Source organism: Tupaia chinensis, unplaced genomic scaffold, assembly GCF_000334495.1.
Source record: "Tupaia chinensis unplaced genomic scaffold, TupChi_1.0 Scaffold144806_1, whole genome shotgun sequence".
NCBI classification, from domain to species: domain Eukaryota; kingdom Metazoa; phylum Chordata; class Mammalia; order Scandentia; family Tupaiidae; genus Tupaia; species Tupaia belangeri.
In genome coordinates this window covers 2538877-2558654 of record NW_006204667.1, presented here as the reverse complement: position 1 = coordinate 2558654, position 19778 = coordinate 2538877, and the positions used below count along the sequence as shown (strand labels likewise).

The 19778-nt window shown below is 43.1% G+C and overlaps 1 protein-coding gene across 1 annotated transcript in view; it reads left to right on the top strand.

The window, feature by feature from the left end:
- Window positions 1-651: 651 nt before the first annotated feature.
- Window positions 652-19778, top strand: part of ZNF474 (zinc finger protein 474) — a 31074-nt gene continuing 11947 nt past the window's right edge. The window contains exons 1-3 of the mRNA XM_027767857.1: window positions 652-933; window positions 19045-19152; window positions 19241-19371. The gene's annotated coding sequence lies outside the window, so the exon portion shown is untranslated. The remainder of the gene's footprint in view (window positions 934-19044; window positions 19153-19240; window positions 19372-19778) is intronic.

Below are 19778 nucleotides of genomic sequence, written 5' to 3'. Positions count from 1 at the left end.
CTATAGGGCATGTGCGCTCGCCAGACAGACAGAGAGAGACAGAGACACAGAAAGTGAGAAATCACCCCCCAGGGGGGGATGGCCACGCCGCAATCTCTTCTCCTCCGTTCTCCTCTTGGGATCTTGGGCACGCACGCACACGCGCCCGGTGTGAGTTTAAACCACCGGGTCCGAGACTCAAACCGCAGTCGACTACGTAGGAGTCCAGCGACATAGGCATTACGCTAACTGCTGGCCCCAAGTCATGATACATTATGACATAGAAAAAATATGTCATGATTTTCGGTTGAGCCAATAGAAAAATAAACTGATCATAACTTTTTAATCTTATGTTCCTCATATTTTAGATGAAAGCATACACTATCCCTCAAAAGCCATCATAAGTATCTTTTTGTTTGGAAGAGACCAAGCTCTTCTGCATAGATAACACAATTTAAAGGTTCTGGAAAAGAAAATGTGTAAGGTGACCAGGAAATGTTCCTTTTCCTTCCTTACAAAAATCGTGTTTCCATCCTGATCACACGACAAGAACAGCCTTGAGACTTGAACTCATCTGCTTCTCTTTATTGAATACTCAGTTCATTAGTTTTGTTCTGGAGTCAAGTTCAAAAAGAGCTCAGGTCCATCTCTCCTTTGCTGTTAGTTTCTGAGTTCTTTTGCCCCATGTTTTGAATTTTTCCCGTTGGTTGCTAGAGAACTCAGCCCTGTCCCTTTTGTTGACAGGTTGCCAGGATACGTCGTCCTTGAGACAAAGACTGGGGTTCCTGGGACAGCAACCTCACATGTAATACAGCCTCCAGACTCCACCAGAGGGGATGCGAATCTCGGAGTTCTCAGCCATTCTGCTATCGCCCCAGCTCCAGTCCTACACAGAGGGGCTCAGCACACCATGGTAGAAGCTAAACTAGAAAGGTAAAGAAAAACCGTGACAAGGTAAGGCTCTTGGAAGGTTTGTTCCTTCTCTGTTGCCTGGTAGCTCCTTAATCTCAAACAGTTTTTTAAAAAACTAATAATAACTGCTTATCTTAGACATTCTTGATTTCTTTCACTTCCTTCTCACCAGTATGTAGTAAATCTTTCCTTTAAGTAAAAAACCTTAACTACTACTAAGTAAATGATTAAAAATTATTTAAGTTTATTAGATGATGTTGGCAATGGAGGATAAATTACAGATGAAATATTCTAATGATTAAAAGATAATTAAGTTCTATTTAAGAGCACCGTTTTTAAGATATTTTCTTCAAAAAAAGTAGATAAAGTATCTTTTAAACATTATTTGGGGATTAGATGTTATTTCCCAGATTATCCATAAAAGAAAAGAGGGGAATAAAAGCAATAGTTTCTCAGTTGATCTGGCTAGTTTTTGTTTGTTTGTATATTTTAAGTTCATTGAGGTAAGGTCTATAAGAAGAAAATGTAATCAGTCTTAAGTCCTTTAACTTTCTAAAATCAATGAGTTAATGAATGTGCATAGCCACGTAACCTTCACTTCACGAGGACACAAAACACGTCTGTCACCTCCCAAAGTACCCTTCTACCCTTTCCAACACCTCTTCCTCCCATGGGGAACCGTCATTCCGATCCTATCACCAAAGAATAATTTGGCCATTCATGGGCTTTTTATGAATAGAATCGTGCCATATAGATTCTTGTATCTGACTTTGTCTCAACAGAATGTCTTTAAAATTGTCCCATGTTACTTTGTAATTCAAGAGTTCAGTTCCTTTTATAAGTGAGCCTAATTGCACTATCTGATGATTTCATATTTGTTTTCCTGTTCTATTGATCATTGTTTCTTCTCAGCTTGGGACTTCTAAAACTAAAGGTGGTTAAAAACACTTTTGCACAGTTTTTTTTTTTTTTAACTCCCTCTGTTTTATTTTGATTTTCTTCCAGCTTTATTGAGGTGTGATTGACAAACATTTAGTATATTTAGGGGATACAATGAGATTTTCAAGTTTATTTGTTTATAATTATTTATTATTATTATTATTTTCCCCTTTGCTACAGGGCATGAGTACTTACCAGAGACAGAAAGAGAACAAGAGAGAGGAAAAGTGAGAAAGTAAGCTGCCAGGTCTGGGACTCAAACCATGGTTGGCCAGGTGGGAGTCCAACACCTTGACCACCATGCCCCCTGATGGCTCCTATTTATTTACTTAATGAGAGGAAGCGAGAGATTGTACCCCTGACGAGGTCTTGCCATGTTGCAATCCTCACCCCCAACTTCTATCCAACAAGGTCAGGTCGACCTGCAATCTGAAACCCAGGCCTTCCCATATGGCTCCAGTGTCACTCAGTGGTGCCCTACCATTGGTACCACCATGGCTGGGCTGAGATGCTTTGATCTATTTGTACATTACAAAACGATGACTTCAGTCAAGCTAATTAACATACCCATCACCTCACACACTTACTATTTTACGAGTGTGGTAAGAACACTTGGGATCTACTATCTCAGGTGTTAGTTACAGTCACCAGGAAATACGAGAGGCCTCCAGCATGTATTCATCTTACTGCCAAAGGCTTGTACTCTTCACCGATACCTTCTCTTCACTGCTGGTCCCTTAGTCTCAGGAAACCAACATGCTACTTACATGGCCAAAAGATCAGCATTATACTTTTTTGACTGCTTAGACAACAGGAAATTGATCAAATATAAACATGAAGCACAGAGAGGCAGACTTGGGTGTCACTCTGACCTACTGGTTCTACCTCTGTTTCTCTGCCGCTGGGCAGGCTGCTCCCACATCTGTGCAGCTTTCCTGAGGGCACATGTTACTCCCATAGTTTCTGACTTCACATTTGCACACCACAATGTCCAGAGAGAGGGGGAAAAAGGCTCTTTCTTCTAGTGGCCACTCTGTAGAAAGAGGCTATTTCTTGCCCAGAAGCTCTGTTCAAATGTCTTCTAGAGTCTAATTGACCCTGATTCCCATGGCCCAGGGAATTCCATGAATCGACTGGAGAAACCTTGTCATCTTGACTCATCAATAACAAGAGGGATGGTAGTCTCAAGACCCCGCATGTCTGATCCTGTTCTTGGGGTTGAACAGAGCCCCCAAAGTCCATGAAGTCTGTGAGAAATGGGTGCCAGACCAAAGCTGGAGCTCCCATAGGCAGGGGAAGGTGATATAAGGAATCGTGAGCAAATTATGGCCTGAGGTTGGGTAGGTGGAAGTAAAGAGAAGTACACTGCTTAGTGACCCCCTAAACCACTGAATTCTGCAAGGGACATAGAGGGCTGATGAGCTCTCCATTGCAATATCTCTGAAGAGGTCTTCATGGAGCACGACAAACATCGTATTTTTTAGAGAGATCCATATCGTTGTGTGTACCCAGTAATTTTTTTTTTTTAATCTTATATAGGGTACAGGTGCTCACCAGAGAGGAACAGGGTTGGGAGAAAGAAATCATCCCCCAGCGAAGGTGGCCATGCCATGGTCCCTTCTTCATTCACCTCACGAGATTTGGGGCACACACACATATGTGCCTGGTGTGTTTTTCAAGCCACTGTGGATGGCTGACCAGATTGGATCCATGAGCCATAGTCTGTCAGCTCTTGTTCTAATATTCAAGGCATGCCTATGAATGCAAAGCATTGTCATAATCTTCATTTAGCAATTCATCCATGCCAGGCCTTCCAAAAGTCATCCATTGATGTTTAAAGACCTGTGGCCTGAACCAATCTTCCTCTGAGAACCTGGTACGTGAGTGCTCTCTTCAGAAGAGATAACTTCCAAAGAGAACCAAAGGGTTGAAAGTCAGCAACACTCGGAATGTGTGTGGTCAAAGGAGCATTGTGTGACTAAGTTCGGTCAAGAGAGCCAAACCCTCGGTTCACTTTTGGTTTTCTACACAGTTTCGTAGCGCCCCTAGTGGGAGACTAGCTGGTCAGGCAGCCACTTTCGGTGTGCCGTCCAGCCCTGTCCTCTGGGGGCGCTCCAGCCCGTCTAATCTGGTTGCTTGTTGCCTGATCATCTACCTACCAGGAGGTACAGTGGTTGGTCCAGTGCATGATCTCTGACTGGAGTATCGTTTCTCAGGATTCAGTGGAGTCCCATTTTACAAAGCTCTAAGACCATTATAACACGAATTCCTTGAGTTAGCATTACATAGAGGGATAAACAAGACTTAAATGCTCAAGAAAATACCACCGAACTGCCTGATAAACCTTCCTTTTCAAAAGTCCTTTTATGCTGTCATTCCTCTATTTAAACAACGGCCTCAGTTTTTGATTAAAAATCTAATATCAGAGGAGCTGTGGGTAGTGTGGTGATGAAGGTGCTGGACTCCCACATGGCTGACCATGGTTTGAGTCCAAAACCTGGCAGCTTGCTTTCTCACTTTCCCTCTCTCTCTGGTGAAATTAAAATGATAATAAAAATAATAAATTAAATTAAATAATTCTTCTTTAAAAATGATCTAATATTAGACCAAGCTGATCTCATCCAGCTCATTCAACGTCCAGTGTAGTGTGCAAGGCCCGACGACATGCCTACACGGGGTCAAGTGCTGGTGACATAACTGTGTGGACAGCAAACAAGATTCTGATGCCTTAGAGTTTACATCCCAGTGAGGAGACAAATATCACACGTGGAAAGAAAAACGCAAAACAGAAACATACGTTGAAAGTGCTGTGAAGGAAACAGTGGTGTTACCACCATAACTGTGATGATGGGGGTAGCAACAATACACGTATGCATGTGTATGTGTATGCACTCATCCATGTGTGCAAGTATGTGTGCTTGAGGAAGAATGAGAAAAACGACCTGACAGACTACTCAGAAAAGGCCTCTTTGAGCTGATAGTATTTAAAGAGAAACCTGAAAGTCAAGTAAAGGACTGGGAGAAGATTCTAGGCAATGGGAACAGCATGTATCAAGTTCCTTTCCAGGTTCTCCTCCAACCTAACCCTGAGTGAGAGAGAGCTGGCTTGTCTGAGGAACTGCGAGGTGACCATGGGTGAGGCAGAAAAGAGGAGAGTGAAAGGAGGCCTAGGGAGAGACTTGAGAAGGTGCCTGGTTACAGAGGTCCTTCAAGGCTAAGAGGTTGGGTTCTATTTTCAGAGTAGTGGGACAACCATGGAGTGTTTGGCTGGGGGAGATTGAAGCTTTGAGTTGTAATTTTAGGACTTGAGTGTGATAGCTCTGACGAAGATGGATTAGAGAAGGCAACGTGTAAGGGGTTGTTCATCTACACGGCCAAAGCAGCACACAGACCGTGAGGCACACCCAGTCCCCTGCCTGGCAGCAGACCTATGAGTGCAGCCAACACACGGGAAGGAGTAACCGGCCACGTCAGTGCTGGCTGTGGACATGTTTCTATATAAATTAGTATCATATCACAAGAGGTTGCCAATATGGGCAGAATGGAGACAGGAGTGAAAGATACAGAAAAGGAGATGCACCAAGATGAAAAAGCAAAAAGGAACAAACAAAGGAGCAGAAGGAAAGTATCTGATGATGACTAGAGGAGAAGTAGATGTTTTCTTTTTTATCAAGTTATTAATGGGCAGTCACGGGGAATAAAAGCAGGCTAACTTTAGTGTCTGTCAGTATCTCGTATCTTTTCCCTCGCTCTCTCCTTCCTGGTCCCATGACTCCCATGCACGCCCACAGTAAGACCGAGAATCTAGTGGGAGAGCTGGAGCAAAGGAAAACCCCCTCATTATCCTCCCAGCCGGGCCTCACCACCAGTGTGACTTCAACCAGTTAAAAGGTATAGTCAAAAGGTTATTTCAGTATAATTACTGTGGAATGACAACAAAATGAGAGGTGGTAAAGGCTGGAGATAGGAGGAATAAGCAATTGGAAAAAAGACCTAGAAGTCAGTTTTCAGTTAGATTCTCAGACAGCAGTATTCCCTATTAGTACCGTCGGACCTAGTTACGAGGCGGCGCGGCACGACCATGTAAGTGTTGATGGGCTGGCGGCCTAGCATGAATGAATTGCTAAATGAAGATTGTGACAACAAGTATCAGTACAGTCCCTTCACCCAGAAAGCACGGACAGCGAGGGATGTGTAAGAGTGTGTCTGTGTGCATTTGTGTGTGGGGCAGAGTGCTCAGCGAGGTGACCATAAATGTGCCTAGGAGAGGTACAGCTGCTGCTAAGTACACATAGTAATTGAAAGGATCGAAACACACATGCACACACACACACACACACACACTCATGCAGGTACAGTATGTATACTGGGGGGCTTCAAAAGTTCATGGAAATATGTATTGTGGAAATACTATGCATGAATTTCAGACTTTTGTTTTGCTATAAGGTACGTGCACTCATCAGAGAGAGACAGAGAGAGAAAGAGAGGGAAAGTGAGAAAGCACCTCACAGGGGGGATGGCCATGACACAATCCCTTCTCCTCTACTCTCTTCTCAGATTTCTGGACATGCAGGCACCTGCTGGGTCCGAGACTTGAACTGCAGTGTTGACCATGTGGGATCCAGCACTTTAACCTCTACACTATCTGTAGGCCCAGTTTCAAAACTTTTTTGCACCCGACCAATCTAATTTCATTTTCCACGAATTTATTGAAGTCCCTTTGAGTTTACGTATATTAATTGAAAGGATATAAATATATTCATTTCTTTTATAAAAGACTATTTACATTATGGTTCATTTAAAAATGATAAATGTGTAATCAACAGTTAATATTTACATTACTTGAATCAATTCATGGCATTTCCTCTCGAAATGCTGAATGATTATGTAATATTAAAATAAAGTAAACATTGTATTGCTTTATCTGTTCAGTTGCAAGTGAACCATCTTATATATGAAACACATGATGTTACAATCCACAAAAATTAAAACCACATTTTCCTCTTGCCGTTAGCCTATTTCCTATACAAAACACCATGTCAAGCAGAGTTTAATCATTTTAACTCTTGGGGCATTTATGGGTGATTAAAAAGTTTTCAAATAAAGTTTTCAATGGAGACTCCCAGGAGAAGCATATTGATAAGTAGCATAGAAATGAAGTTTTAGCTAAAATTACTTAAGTGGAATCACCTCTTGACTAAATAAAATGGATATGATTGTAATTTATTAACAATTTTATAATCTTTAATGAAACAGGATTCATTTCACTGTCAATTTTGTAACTGGAACGTTTTAATGACTAAAACAGATCAAAATCTGTGCCCTAAAATTGTCATTCTTCCATATATTTATAGCCGGGACAGATCCTAAATGTCTACTCTTTGAAATATTGATTCCATAATGTCTGAAGATACAGTGTAAACCATCCTATGTGTTTTTCTGTGTAATTTTAGAATGATAAGATTCTGGTATTTGAAAATGAGAAAAACTGGAAACATAGAAGTATAAAAAAAGTAAATAAAAACAAGCTTAAAACTTAAAACTAAAGGGGATGGTAGGTGGCATGGTGAAAGGGGGCACTGGAATCCCATGTGACCAACTGTGGTTTGAGTCCTGGACATGGCAGCTTGCTTTCTCACTTTCTCTCTCTTTATCTCTGTCCTATCTGGTCAAATTAAAATAAATGAATAAAAATAAATAAAGTTAGATAAAATAATTCTTACAAAAAGGCCTTAAAGCGAGACCAGCAGTTAGCGTAATGGCTGTGTCGCTGGACTCCCATGTGGTAGACCGCAGTTTGTGTCCCAGACCCGGTGGCTTAAGATTCACGCCGGGCACGTGTGCGTGCGTGCCCAAGATCCCGAGAGGAGAAGGGATTGCGGCGTGGCCGTCCCCCCTAGGGGGTGATTTCTCGCTTTCTGTCTCTCTGTCTCTCTCTGTCTGTCTGGCGAGCGCACGCGCCCTATAGCAAAAACCTCTTTTTTAAAAAAAAAAAAGGCCTTAAAGCTAAAGAAGATGACTAGGAAGAAACAAGAGTCATTGAACAAAAGTAAAACACTGAAAAATCGTCACAGCCAACTGAAAGCAAATGGGGACTTGGCTAAGAACATCTCATCTGCACTTTCCATCCTGGAATCCAGGATGGGAAACCCTAATTTTTTTTTTCTCAAGACAGAGAAGGGAAAATCTCTTCAGGCAGGCCAGGAGCATTTGCCCTGTGTCAGTGAAGCAGCTTTCTGAGACAGAGCTTCCAGGCATGAATGGTCAGGAGAGGTAAAGGACGAGAGGAGGAGGGTACAGGTGGTCCCTGTGGGGGTGTCCCATGAACGAAGGTGATGGAATTCTCTGAAAAGTTCACCCGTGTCTTAGTCCGTTTTCCGTGGCTATCACAGAATTCCACAGACTTGGCAATTTATAAATAACAGAACTTTGTTTAGCTGTTGGTTCCGAGGCTGGGAAGCGCAGTAGCACGGCGCCAGCATCTTTGGAGGGTTTATCCTGTATCATGTCATGGCGGAAGGTGGAAGGGCAAGTGAGTGTGTGAGTGATAGTAAGAAAATCCAGCAAACTCCCTCCCTCATCAGGAGCCAGCTTCCAGGAAACTACCTGCTCCTTAATGGCATTAATGTATTCACGAGGGCAGGGCTCTCCTGGCCTAATATCTCTTAGAGGTTTTTCCTCAAGGCCAGCAGGTGACATGGTGGTTAAAGCGTTGGACTCCCACATGGCTGTTGGCAGTTAGAATCCCAGACCTGGTGACGTGCTTTCTCACTTTCTCTCTCTGTATGTGGGTCTCTCTCTCTGGTGAGAGACTTACAAAATAATAAATAAAATAAATTAAATAATTAAAATAAGAAAGTTAAAAAGTCCTTCCTTTTTAAAAGAATTATTTAATTTTATTTATTATTATTATTTTTTAAAATTTGCTATAGGGCACGCACGCTCACCAGAGAGAGACAGATTGAGAGAGAGGGGGCGGGGGAGTGAGAAAGCAAGCTACCAGGTCTGGGACTTGAACTTCTGTCGGCCATGTGGGAGTCCAAAGTCTTAACCAGCACACCACCTGCTGGTCCCAATGTCCTTCCTCTTAAAACCATCACAATGGGGACCAGTAGTTAGCGTAATGGCTATATCGTTGGACTCCCATGTAGTCAATCGCAGTTCGAGCTCTGGACATGGTGGCATAAATTCACACCGGACGCGTGTGCATGCATGCCCAAGATCCTGAGAGGAGAATGGAGGGGGAGGGATTGCGGCTTTTTTGATTTCTCGCTTTCTGTCTCTCTCTGTCTTTCTGGTGAGCACATGCGCCCTATAGCAAAATAAATAAATAAATAAATAAATAAAACCATGACCATGGTATTACATTTCAGCATGAGATTTGGAGGGGTGCAATCAAGCCACAGCAACCTGGGACTGGACTAAACATAAACCATCATAGAGAACCCACAGAAGTGAAGGGCTCTATTAGATCCCAGGATTGGGGATCCTGGGACTGGCTAATTCTCTCCTCATTAAGACAATAGAATGATGTAATAATTTAATTAATGTATTACTATTTAATTTGTTATAGGGCACGTGTGCTCACCAGAGAAAGAGAGAGAGGGAAAAGAAAGAAGGCAGGCCACGAACCATCGTCAGTTCTGAGGAAGTCCAGTGCCCTGACCACCTCGCCACCTGCTGGCTGCTAGAATGATATGATTTAAGTCATGTAGTAGAAACCCAGTACTTGCAGCCACGAGTGAAAGGCCAGCACCGCTACCGGGGCGCTGGAACTGCTCAGTTCCTGATGACCTACAGACAGCAAGCGCTTTGCAGAGGTATGCTTCCAGTTCTTCACCTGGCTGGAGTGCACTTTTCTTTATTGGCAGGGACTTATGGGCAGGGACACACCATCCTCACAGATACAAGCCGACATAACACATCGTAGCAATTAGCCCAAGTCGTGGGTGGGAGAGTTGGATCGTCTGGAAATAGCTAATGAATGAAGTAGTCATGAGAACTCGAAAATTATGTCCCAAAAGATCTGCTCTGGGCTCTGCTACCAGAGCGACATCTTGGGCTGAATTAATTATTACATAAATCTGGTTCCAGGAAGGCCCTTCTTACCTGACTCAAAGGTCCTCCAGCACGTGAATTACTGCAGCATTTCATGGCACGGGAACGAGGGGACTCCCCAGCCCGGTCTCAGGAGGCACAGACACAGGGGCTGCCTGTTCTAGAGGGACTCCTGGCCAGGCTGAACAGATCCTTCTCTGGCCCAGAGGGCAACATTGTTAAGAGCTCACGTTTCACAGCTGTTCACAATAGCACTTGGGTTTAATTCTACCCGGTGGAGTGTTAATAATTAGCTAGTACACCCAGTGATTTTTCAGCCCCAGCCTCCTCCAGGTCTCCTTCCTGAATTGTTTCAGAAGTCTGAGCATGGGGTCAGCAGGTGGCGAGGTGGCAAGGCACTGACCTCACACATGGTCGACAGAGGTTTCAGTACCACGTCCGGTGGCTGACTTTCTCACTTGCTCTCTCTCTCTTTTTCTTTCTCTCTCCGGTAAGCTTATGTGTCCTATGGCAACTTTAAAAAATAATAGTAAATAAAATAAAATAAATAATTCTTAAAAAAAAACAAAACAAAACAAAAACGTCTGAGCAGAGCTAGAGGCCTCACCCTGTTTCCCTTCCTAAGAGGGGTGCAGAAAAAAGCCTGTCCGCAGTCTGGTTCTGTGAGCCAGCCCTCTGTCAGAGCCCAGCTCTGTGCCAGTCAGCTCCAGCGGGCATGCAAACTGAACATGACCGTCTAGGGCACCTCAGCAGAGGGGCACATTTCTGCACCAGGCTGTGTGCACAGCCAATGGTAGGGTTTAATATTTCATATTGACTGGGTAATTTTAGAACATGTACTTATACTGCTTATAACTTTTCAAGATTTCTCTTCAGGACCATAGGTGGGGACATATTTTAATTAAAGCTAAGTAAATTGTGATTTCAGTTAGCTAAAGAATGAAAACAAAGTCCTCAGGATATTTTACTAAAAGAGAAAATAATTTCAACAATCTATCATTTCTCTCCTACTTATACTTTTCATCCCTGGGGATTATTTGTGGGAAAATATCAGAGGAAACAGATTTTAAAGCCATCTGATAACAGTCACGATAGCTTCCTTATCACCTACCAGGGTGCTAAGTATTTTCTCTTACTTTGTAATTTTTTTATAAGAATTATTTATTAAATTTTATTTATTATTATTCTTATTTTTAATTTTCTACAGGGCGTATGTGCTCATCAGAAAAGGACAGTGAAAGAGAGAGAGAGAGAGGGAAAGTGAGAAAGTAAGCCACCAGGTCTGGGACTCGAACTGCCGTCAACCATGTGGGAGTCCAGTGCCTTAACCACCATGCCACCTGCTGGCCTCAGCTCTTTTTAAAAGTTTATTTACTTATTCCTTCAATAAGAAAGTGCCTCCATCACTGTCTGGACCCTGAAATCCACCGCCAGCCTCAGCTCTCAGGTGCACATGTGCCCAGCGCACTCACAGAAGTCTGCAGAATTGAACAGGGAACCTTCCCATGTGGAATCGCCTTCCAGAGCATTGTGTTTCGCTGCTGTGCCGCCATACGGCCCCTCTCTTCATCTGCACGAGAACCCTGTGAGTTAGTATTATCATATCACTACACACGTAATACAACTGAACACACCTAGGTTACGAATCACACTCGAGCTTCCACAGCTGCCAGACGGTTTGGAGCTAGAGTTCAAGTCCAGGTCTGAGTTTTCAGGAGGGGTGTGTAAAACACACCTGGAACTTTGGAGTGGAGACAAGAAAAGTAGTTCCCTGACTCTTCGCTATATATTTTTCTCCTTTTACTTAGCAAATTAGACCTGACTGATGTATTTCACGACTTACTTCACCTTGGATTTTTGTTCCCTAGATGTGATGGTTTAATTGAAGTTAAGATATGAGTAAACCGAATCCGTATCACACAGAAAGGGAAACTGGTTTGGAACCCAAAGGGAAGAAGCTGTGGGGAGAAATGATTTCATCCTGAAAGCTCTGCCTACATGGAGAGAAATTCTACAGCAGGAGCTGGCTTGCTAGCCCAGAAGCATCTGTCAGGATTTTTAACACAAATATTTAGACGTGTGTCAGCTACTGCTCACAGAAGATGGGGCGTGGAGGTAACTGTTTGAACCAGCGTTGAAACAAAATTCCAGTATTGGAAGGGACATAAGCACAGGTCTGGCTTTATCTGGTGTTCATCGTCTCAGGAAGCTTGGTACAAATCACGTTTTTGTAAATCAGAGCAATCTTTTTCCCGGTAGCAGTTTGCTTTTAGTGGAAACGCTGAAATACATTCTTTTACGAAGCTGAAGAACTTCCTTTGTCTCGTCTTTTGCCTGTTGAAGTTTCCCAGATCACACGGGGGCTCTTTTTTCAATCTTACATAAAGTATGTTCTGAGAAAAATCTGTGTAATGACTCCCTAGTTCTCAGAAATAAAAATTCCTGGGACCAGCAGATGGCTTAATGGTTGTGTCGCTGGATTCTCATGGAGTTGACCAGGGTTCGAGTCCTGGACCCGGTAGCTTGAAACCCAGCCCCTCTGAGGAGTGATTTCTCACTTTCTGTCTCTGGTGAGCGTACCACCCTGTAGCAAAAAAAAAAAAAAAATATTTTTAAAAAGAGAAAAATTCCTGAGATTAGCTATGAGGCTTTTTATGATTTATTTCCAGCTTATTCTCCCAGTTATTTATATCAGTTATTCAGCTTTTCCCTCCCTCATCTCACCCACATCTCACAACCCATCCACTCACACTCATCCCCACACGCTCACCTACACACTGACACCCGCTCACTCACACCTAGCCACCATGTCAGTCACTCCCCTCTATACACACGTATCACTCACACCTGCCAATACACACTCCTTACACCTCCATTTATACACCCGTACACACACACACAGGTCCTCAGCTAACTGTGGCCACCTGTATATGCAAACCCAGTCCTGTCTGCTCACACTGAATGATACCCCCTCACAGTCACCAGAGCTTCCTTGTCATCTACCAGTGTGCTCAGTATTTTCTCTTACTGTTAAAATTCTTTTTAAAAGAATTATTGAATTTCATTTACAAAATAAATACTCTCTGTGCATGCACACATGTGCTCAAGCCTTCTGGCAAACCCATGCACGCCACGCATCTGCTCTACTGCCACAAACCGAGTCTCACAAATTGGAAGCATGTCACGCTTTAGGTCTCCAGACTTTTTCTTTTTCTTTCTTTTTTTTTTTTTTAGATTTGTACCATTGGGCAGGTGCACTTGCTGAGGGGAGAGAGAGAGATGGAGAGAGTCAAAGTGAAAAATCATCTCTCAGGGGAATGGCTGTGCCGCAGTCCCTTCTCCTCCATTCTCCTCTCTGGATTTTGGGCACACATGCACATGCACCTAGCATGTTTTTCTAGCCTTCACGTCTGAGACTCAAACTGTGGAGTCAGCCATGTGGGATCCAGGGCTTTCACTACCATGCTACCTGCTAGCCGCATGTCTTTACATGGGCTGCTTTCTTGGTTAGAAATGTCTCTCCTCCTTCCCTGGCTCCTATTCACCTTTCAAGAACCAGCTCAAAAGACTTTTTTTTCTTTCTTGTTTTGGTACAAGAATGTTCACAGTAGTTTTATTTGTAATAGCCAAACTGTAACCATTCAAAAGGTCATTCAGGTCCAATGATGATACACAGAGACCATGGAATACTACCTAGCACTTAAAAGCAGTGAATTGCTTTTTTATTAATGCATGTAAAAACTTGGGTGACTCTCTTGGGAGTTATGCTGAGTGAAGCAAAAAGCCAATCCTAAAAGGTTACATGCTGTGCACTCTCATTTAAATGGCAATAGGCATTTTAGAAATGAAGCATGGTTCTGTGGTTTCCAGTAGGAAAGGATTGGGATTTGCAGGGAGAGCAGTGGGATGGTGGCGGATGTGGTTATCGAAAGACAAAAAAGGGACTTTTCTGTGTTGGAACTGATAAGTACCCTGAGGGTGGTAGTGGATACTCACACAAGTGGTAAAATTGTACAGCGCTTAATACACACAAACACACCCACAAGTACACACAGGCACACATGCGTAGGAGTACAAGGAGAACTGAGGGTTCTTTGATTATATCAATATTAATATTTTCGTTGAAATATTATAGGCTTGCAAAATGTTACCCTTGAACATGTGTACAAAGGATCTTCATTTAAGTTCTTTCTACTGCATTTAGATTTACAATTACCTCAATAAAAATTACTGTTAAAAATGTCATTTATGGGCTGGCCTGGTAGCATAGCAGTTAAGTGCTGTGATAGAAAGCTGGATCCCACAGGGATGGCTGAGGTTTAAGTCTTGGCCTTGGTGGTTCAAAACACAAGGCAGACATGTGCGCATGGATGTCCAACATCTTGAGGGACTGGAAAATGGAGGGAAAAGGACTGCAACGTGACCTGACCCCATTGAGAGGTACTTTCTTCTTCTTCTTTTTTAAAGAATTATTTATTTTTAATTGAATTAATTAATTAATTTAAAAAATTTGATCAGAGAGAAAGAAAGAGAGAAAGCAAGCTGCCAGATCTGGGACTTGAACTGTGGATGGTCATGTGGGAGTCTAGAACCTAAAACACTACGCCACCTGCTGGCCCAAGAGCTACTTTCAATCTCTTTCTCTCTCTCTCTCTCTCTCTCTCTCTCTGGCCAGTATATTTGCTCTCTGACAATCATTTTTCTAATTTCAAACTTTTATTGTGAAAAATGAAAATGTCATTATTAGACTTTAAAAAATTAATATTAATTCTTAGTATCTGGAAGTAAAATATGTTTTAAAGGATCATGATGTGCTAAAAATTAAGCAAGATAAAATGCATCTAGGAAAATGTAAACTCCTGCAGTGAGATTTGCACAGTCAACTGCAAAAGTGTAGACCGACAGGGCCTGGCTCAGCAGCACATCGCACACCGCCTACGGGCTCTTTTTGGACTTCCTTCCCTGGGCCCATCCTCAGAAACAGCGGGGGTGGGGTGTGCGTGATTAACAAAGGCGCTCATGTCCCATGAACGGTGATGGCGACCAGCTTCAGGGTTAGCCAGGCTCCGGGAGGCCGAGTCTCCTGGAGTGGCTGGAGCTAAGGCCACTGTGGACTGTTGTCGGGTAAGCGGTAAAAAGGCCCTCCAGGATCCGGCAAGACCCGCGTTCTCTGTGCCAGTCTGTCCTGGCCAAGCAGCTCCCTTCAAGGGCAGCTGTGTTCTTCACTGTGTTGGCGCCCACCTGGACACACTAGCCCAGTGACTTCGCTTCTGAGATTGTGCCCCGTGGCTTGGAAATCCGTGCCCGAAGCGTCACACCCAGCGAGCACTCTGTGGCTGGAACACAGGAGAGGGAAGAGTGGGAACTCTGTACAAGCCTGTCCGTAATAGCACTTGTCAACACACACATCTGTTTGTGATTCTAATTTTATTTATTTATTTTTTAAAGAGAGATTTTTGCTCTAGGGTGAATGTGCTTGCTGGAAAGACAGAGAGAGACAGACAGAAAGTAAGAAATTATCCCTCCTTGGGAGATGGCCATGCCATAATCCCTTCTCCTCCCTCCATTCTCCATTCTCCTCTCAGGATCTTGGGCACACACATGCACGTGCCAGGCCCGAATTTAACCCATTGGCTCTGGGACTCGAACTGTAGTCAACTATGTTGGAGTCTAGCAACGTAACCGTTACACCATCTGCTGGTCCCAATTCTTTTTTAATTATGATACTAAAACTTGAGTATTGGGGATTTCCCTCTTTTTTTTTTAATTGTAATACATACATTTTATTTTATTTTATTTTTTCTTTCTTTTTTTTTTTTTGGAGAGGTTTTTGCTATAGGGTGCATGCACTCGCCAGACAGATAGAGAGACAGAAAGCGAGAAATCACCTCCAGGGGGATGGCCACACCGCAATCCCTTCTCCTCCATTCTCCTCTTGGGATCTTGGGCACGCACGCACACGCACCCGGCATGAGTTTGAACCACCGGGTCCGGAACTTGAACCGCGGTCAACTACATGGGAGTCCAGCAACATAGCCATTACACTAACTGCTGGTCCCTAATACATACATTTTAGACTCTTGATAGGTACAGAAACTCTGGGTTGCGAAAAAATGACTGTACTGTTGTTACACATTTTTAGTTCAGACTAATTTTAGGTACTTCTTCACAAAATGGTCAGCGTGGTGGAAAGAAAGTGCAGTAGTTTCTGTCACACCCACAGGGAAGTACAGTTCCCTTGAGAAGTGTTTCAGGCCAAATCTTGAAACTCCGACAACAGTCTAGATGGTTAACAGCTTGTTTGTGTTCTTTATGATGGACTCTTTCTTCAGAATGATTGTATGGAATATCTAACATTCCTCATCTGGGGAATGAATTGACGGTACAGCAAGATCTAAGGTCTGTTGCCGTAACTAAAAGAGTGCTTCTTATAATATCAATTGACAATTAAATATTATAGCAATGCCTTCAAAAAGTTCACATTTTTGGAGGACCAGCAGTTAGTGTAATGGCTATGTTGCTGGACTCCCATGTAGTTGACCATGGTTCACATCCCGGACCAGGTGGCTTAAAACTCACGCCGGGCACGTGTGCGTGCGTGCCCAAGATCCCGAGAGGAGAATGGTGGAGAAGGGATTGCGGCGTGGCCATCCCCCTGGGGGGTGATTTTTCGTTTTCTGTCTCTCTGTTTCTCTCTGTCTGTCTGGCGAGCGCACGTGCCCTTTAGCAAAAACCTCTCAAAAAAAAAAAAAGTTCACATTTTTTTTATTTTTAGGTTTTTGCCGTAGGGTGCATGTGCTTACCAGAGAGAGACAGAGAGACAGTGAGAAAGAAAATGAGACGTTGCCCCACCAGGGAGGATGGCCATGCCGCAATCCCTTCTCCTCCATTCTCCCCCTGGGGTTTTGAGCATGTACACACATACACCAAGCATGATTTTCAACTCTCCAGTTCCAGAAGCCAGCCAGGGTCAGTCATGGGACAGTCCAGTGCCTTAGTCACAATGCCCCCTGCTGGTCCTACAAAGTACATTTTGTATTGGTTGGTGTCTTCCTATTTTTTTTTTTCCTCTACTACTGCTCCTGTGGTTGTTCTAAACATCAGCTGCTTGATTTTTTTTTTCTTTTTGTACCACCCCCTTGATAGAAGATTTCTTTTTTTTAACAGAGAGATCTTTGCTATAGGACGCATGCCCTTACCAGAGACAGAGAGACAAAAAGTGAGAAATCACCCCCTGGGGGCGGATGGCCATGCTGCAATCCCTTCTCCTTCATTCTTCTCTCAGGATTTTGGGCACACACGCACACACACCCAGCTCATTTTAAGCCACCAGGTCTGGGACTTGAACTGCAGTCGACTACATGGTAGTCCAGCAACATAACCATTACATCATCTGCTGGTCCCAGGAAGATTCCTTTGCAACCGTGTACTAATAAATATATTGTGTTTTTAGAGCGTTTTTTTCCTGATTTTTGTCACAGGGAGGTGTGCACTTGCCAGAGAGAAAGAGGGAACGTGAGAAATCACCCCCTTGCAGACTGGTCACACTGCGATTCCTTCTGCCCCGTCTCTCTATCCTGTTGGCCAGACTGCTGAGCCTTCTTGCTTGTTCTCTCTCTGTCTCTCTCCTCAGCCTGTCCTGTAAGTGCACGTGCTTTATGGCAAAAATAAACAACAACAAAAAAACAAAAAGAAAAAAAGAAAAGAAGAATGAACCCAAAGTGGAACAAAATCAAATTCACCCATGCCAAGACCCATCGTTATTCACTTCTTATAAATTAAAATGAAAAAATTTTGAAAGCACACAAGAAAAATATCTTTTTATGGACACATGGACCTGGTATGTTTCTCAAGCTGCCAGATCCAGGACTCAAACCATGCAGCTGGCCAGGTGAGATCCAGCCTCTTTAACCACCACGCCCCTGGCTGGCCCTCAAACACGTTTTATACTATAGAAGAGAATACTGTTGGATTCTCAGTTTTGGAACAAGCGGGATTCCCAGTTTCTTGAAATAATTTTTAGGTATTTCATTAAGAAGAAAAATGGGAAGAAAGAATACCCTCAAGCAAGGGTCACAAACAGTTCCAAACTCCACTGTCTCTGAGGGCGCAGGGAGAACTATGGGTGAGTGAAGCCGGCTGGGAGAGAGAAGGCCAGTGGTGTGACCTACACGCACCGTTCTTACTTACGCAGTATCAGCTAGGCAGGATGTGCCACACGGGACTGAAGCTCTCTATGGCCAGATCTTGCACTTTTTTTTAATTGGCAGAGGGCATGCATCTTACCCAAGAGAGACAGAGAAGCAAAAGAGAGGGAGGTGAAAAGCACCACCAGTGTGGCTTGGTCAGTGTTGCAATCCCCTCTTGTCTATCTCTCTGTCCTGTGGGATTTGGGATATGCACACACATGTGCCCAGTGGGAGACCAGACATTTGGCCAGCAGTCAGCTATGTGGGAGCCAGCTCTGTTAACCACTAGGTTGAACCCAGCTCTTTTAATTTTTGAAGAGAAAACGAAAATTCTTGTTTTAGGTGGTATCTCCCAATTTTAAAATAATAACAAACATTTTAAACTCTTTACAACTGAAAACATATTTATGGATCAGATCCAGCCAATGAGTCAATGCCTTAAAGTCTGGAGAGAGAGCTATTGCCATAGAGTTATCCCATGGGAACAGAACCATCCTAAATACAAGGAGATCTGCAATGCTCCTTTGAAGACTTGTTATTCGACAGCCTGTTTTCTCACTCTTGACCCTATCATTTGAGTTTCTGTCTGGCATAGGCCTCCTACGTCATTATATGGCTGGTGTCTCTAACCCGCGCTCCACCACTCCCCGCGCCAGTGTTGCAATGACATGGTCACACCTGTGTGGCCCTCATGACTCTTGGGAACTCTGTGATTTGGATACTCAATATAGAGTGAAAATTGCAGGCCTGAGCTAACAGTAGCTTTCCTAGGGTGATATTAAGAGCCTTACTGACATACGGTGTCCTTGCCGGAGGCTCTGCTTAGACCCTGACGACTGCATTTCTCAACCCTTTCTGTTCGCCTAGCTTTCCTGACACTATCGATTTTTATGCCTAGACCTGACAATTAAGATTGAACAAAAGTGAAAAAAACTTATTCCTTGGTTTTACATTTTTCACCATGAAGGAGAGACAAGGAAAGAGATATTTCTCAACAGCTAGTTACTAATGCAATCAGCCCGGAAATGCCAGTTTCTCTCAGAGCCATGCCTTCGGCTAAGTGGCTTTTCTGAAAGTGAGCATTTATTTATTTATTTATTTATTTATTTATTTTTGGTTGTTGTTCATGTTTCTTACTTTTCAAATGCTGTTCCTGCACTTAGCAAACGCCATCACTTCCGGTTGCTGGCTGCTGCTGCAACATGGCCCTTTGTCCACACACAGTAGATTCACCAAGGACTGCAGGCACCACTCGCCCAGGTCCCACCCAAAGGGAGCGTGGAGAAGCCGCCGGGTGAGTGGGCACAGCCCTCCTCCACCGTCGGGGCTCCCGTGGTCTACAGCGGGATTGCTTTCCTGTGACTCCCTCTACGGCAGTGCCGGCCTATCGCTGGGTGGTCGGCAGGGAAAGAATGGTTTACAAAATGTAGAAAAATACAAGCGTGCCTATAACAGCTTTCCCTGATGATTTCATTAGGCGTAGCAACCGGAAGAGCATCACTTTCTGGTTTTTATTTATTTATTTATTTATTTATTTATTTATTTATTTATTTATTTATTTATTTATTTATTTATTTATTTATTTATTTATTTATTTATTTATTTATTTATTTATTTATTTATTTATTTATTTATTTATTTATTTATTTATTTATTTATTTATTTATTTATTTATTTATTTATTTATTTATTTATTTATTT